The 3929-nt window shown below is 43.6% G+C and overlaps 1 pseudogene; it reads right to left on the minus strand.

Moving 5' to 3' along the window:
• Positions 1–1532: 1532 nt before the first annotated feature.
• On the minus strand, positions 1533–2154 carry LOC117216315 (annotated as a pseudogene).
• Positions 2155–3929: the final 1775 nt, after the last annotated feature.

Genomic DNA, 3929 nt, shown 5'->3' on the forward strand with positions numbered 1-3929 from the left:
CACTCGTAGAAGCATCAACGTCGAGACGCTCCTCGGTGAATGGTCCCTCTCTTTCTCTCTAGAGAAACAGAGTAGAATAGAGGAGGTAATAAGTTAATGGGCAAGTTTCACAGGGTGTATCTTGAGGTGAATGAGGAGGAAATTAGCGGCTCGCCTAGAACGAGTCAAAATGACTTATAAGACGTTCGTGGAATAGACAACGCGCGCGCCTAACGTCCCATTTAGGTTGAAAAGAGATGGAAAGAAGCGATGCCACGAGTGCATCGACGACACGTGGTGGGCGTCGAGAAGATTCAGTGCCGGACGAACGCGCCAAGCCCAAACAGCATTTCATTCGATTCCTACCGCCGCCGGCGGACATTAAACTCAACCTGTTTCAGTTCGATCTTAGCCATGTTACAACCGAGATACTTCCTCTCTTATACGCGGTCTTTACCAAGAAAAAGATTGTCGATCTCTCAATTACTTCGTTATTCAAAGTATTACATATTAAATGTAGCATCATATGCGAGCAACAATAGAAGTATATGTTAAACGCATCACTCTTCGTGTGTTGAAGCTTCGAGAATCTTGTAATATGGAAATTTTGTAACCTTTGGAATAAATGGTAGAGGGTGAGGGGTCTAAAGAAAGTCATGATTATGTTTGTTCGACCATTTCATGTTAAATGGTGCATTAAATGGCATTAAAGGTAATTCAATGACTGTCATAGTTTAAAATGGCAAGAGTGTACCGGGGTTTTGTTTGTTGAAGTTTTGAATGTAATAGATATTGCATAGAATAAATGTTACGAGATCGAAGAAAGTCCTGATTGTATTTCATCGCGCAAACCATTCTCAAATCAAATCATTCTCAATGATTTAAAATTGCGAAACTGTATGTTCATTTGTTAAAGTCCTCTGTATATATAAATATAATATTATATTATACAAATTTGTAAAATCCTTTGGAATAAATATAGGAAGATTAAAGAAAGTGGTGATTATGTTTGTTCGTTCATACTGTAGCGGCACTTGACAGTAAACTTCCCAACAGTTTATGTCGCGTGACGCACGACACAAAGACCCTACACCTGCGGAAAAAGTGGTGACCCCGACGTGATCTTCAGTGAAAGAGGTGACCGTGATAGTGCTCGTGAAACGTAACACCGTGAATTTAAGACAGTCCGAAATGACCAATAACGCCTATTCCGAACGTACGACGGCCGGCGGGGACAACGTAGACTCGATAAATGCACTTCTCCGCATGCCACCGTTCTGGCCTGACGATGTTGACTTGTGGTTTAAGATGCTGGAAGTGCAGTTCGAAACTGCCCGGATCACGAACGACCAGGAAAAATACCAGGCCGTTATCGCGCATCTCGACAAATCGCACGCGAGATTAATCCGAGACGTATTCGACGCCTCACCGGCGACCGGGCGTTACGAGTACGTCAAAAAGGAGCTCATCAAGAGATTGGGAGAGTCGGACGCCAAGAGACTCCGACAGGTAATCGAAAAGGAACAAATAGGGGACAGGAAGCCCTCCCAGTTTTACCGGGACCGGGCGGCTGCCACAGCGTCGACTATTCCGCTGTTCTGGCCAGGTAGGTGGGTTATCGTAGGTAGTCGGACTGCGCTGGCCGCGACGATCTGCCCTGGTTCCGGGGTGGCTTCGTAGATGCTATCGGCGATTTGGATGTGGGTTTCCGGATCTTTGCTCTGTACGGAGGCTAGGATGCTCCGTACGCGCGACGGAAGTCGACCTTCCCAGACGGTGAGGATGACATCGTCTGCTAACGAGTTGGTGGCTAGGCTTCTTAGGTCCCGGTAAAACTGGGAGGGCTTCCTGTCCCCTATTTGTTCCTTTTCGACTACCTGTCGGAGTCTCTTAGCGTCCGACTCTCCCAATCTCTTGATGAGCTCCTTTTTGACGTACTCGTAACGTCGATACGTCTCGGATTAATCTCGCGTGCGACTTGTCGAGATGCGCGATAACGGTCTGGTATTTTTCATGATCGCTCGTGATCCGGGCAGTTTCGAACTGCACTTCCAGCATCTTGAACCACAAGTTAACATCGTCAGGCCAGAACGGTGGCACGCGGAGAAGTGCATTTATCGAGTCTACGTTGTCCCCGCCGGCCGTCGTACGTTCGGAATAGGCGTTATTGGTCATTTCGGACTGACTTAAATTCAGGGTGTTACGTTTCACGAGCACGGTCACCTCTTTCACTGAAGATCACGTCGGGGTCACCAATGTGGCGGATGAAAAGAGAGTTTGCGTTTTGTCCCCGGACTACCGGTGGACTCGTCAGTAAGGCTATACCCGGTAGTTCCTACCTTAGACGTAGAGGGAGTATCGCTAGGTGCGGTATTTGTATCGTTCGCCCGTATATTCGACCGCTAGCGAGATAGACTCGTTGTCGTCCTAGCCCTCTGGTGTTGGCGGTTGGTACCCGCGGATCGCCCGGGAGGTGTTGCGCCGCGTTGATGCCTCGACCTGTCGGCGTCCTGTTGGTACCGATCCGCCACAATACGAACGATTAAGGATGATTCACTGGCTGCTACGATTTAAAACAGCATAACTATCGAGACTTCGTTTATTGAAATTATTCAATCTTATAAATTATAATCTTATAGATTGCAATCTTATAAGATGCAAAGTAGGATTATGGGCTTTCGAATAAATGTTGGGAGATTAAAAAAAATTGGCTATTTCGTTTGTTCATCCATTCCATGTACAATGATCGATCCAAAGACTACTTTGGTTTAGAATGACACGATTCCATCGAGACTTCGTCTATTGGAGTTTCGAACGTAATCTTATGTTAAATGGCTAATTCAAAAGCTACGCTGGTTTAGTATGACAGGGTTTTATCGAGACTTAGATTGTTGAAATTTCAAACGTAATCTTATTAGACTGAAATTTACAGAAATGTAAATTTGTACCTTCGAGGTAGATAAATATAAACGGATCAACGGAGGTTGTGATTCTCTTTGTTGCCTTACTGCAAGAATGAGATGAAAAGTAAGAAAATTTGCACTTGAATAGAGTCAGAACGTACGGAAGCCGTAAAATGTCACTGTAGCGTGCGAAACAAGAGAACTTTGCAGTTTAACATTGCTACTGCACTAAATTTTGTTCGATCCTATCTCGTCTCTGTATCTTCCACTTACAACAACTAACAACTTCACAACCTGATTGAAATTCTCATTGTCTTCTTCGAATCAAATCGAATACGTGTTCATTGGTGGTTAGTTTCTTGCTGTATAAAAATTTGCAAAATTAGAAAAAATCTACATTCTAACTATTTTTATCCAGGGACCTCAGTTTATTTCATTGTATAGTTTTTCTGTATAGTAGTCGATAATTGGAACAAAAATTTCTTGTCATATCTTTGCGAAACATTCAAAATTTAAAACTGTCTATAATTCAACAAATCACTTCACTCGTGAACGTCAATTATAAATACAAAATGACTCACGACGTCAAATTTTTAATAACGTACAGCCATAGAAAAAATGCAGAAACGAGTGATTTCATTGGCGTAACAATGGGTAAAGGGCCTCGTGTAAACAGAAAAGGTTTCCCCACAACGCTGGATATCATTAGCTGTATCCGCGAGCGTGGCAATTTATTCGATAGCCGATCGACTTTTCAGATAGTCGATACTACCGAGCGAACGTGATTTACACGTGATAGAAATAAGAGCGTTACCTGGCGTACTCACACCCGACCATATACAAACACACGTACAGATACTCAATTTGACACAATCTGTTAAGCGGTACGCTAAAGAATTGTGATTTGCTGTTGGTCGTTGTTGTTTAACGGGTGCACGAGCAGAAAGTTTATCCATCTAGCTATTTCGGAATTTTACCACGATGTCCGAATGAGCAATTATTTACACAGAATTCTGTACCACACGGTGGAGGATTATGAGAACTGTG

The sequence above is a fragment of the Bombus bifarius genome, unplaced genomic scaffold (genome assembly GCF_011952205.1).
Source record: "Bombus bifarius isolate JDL3187 unplaced genomic scaffold, Bbif_JDL3187 scf7180000010271, whole genome shotgun sequence".
In the NCBI taxonomy this organism is placed as follows: Eukaryota; Metazoa; Arthropoda; class Insecta; order Hymenoptera; family Apidae; genus Bombus; species Bombus bifarius.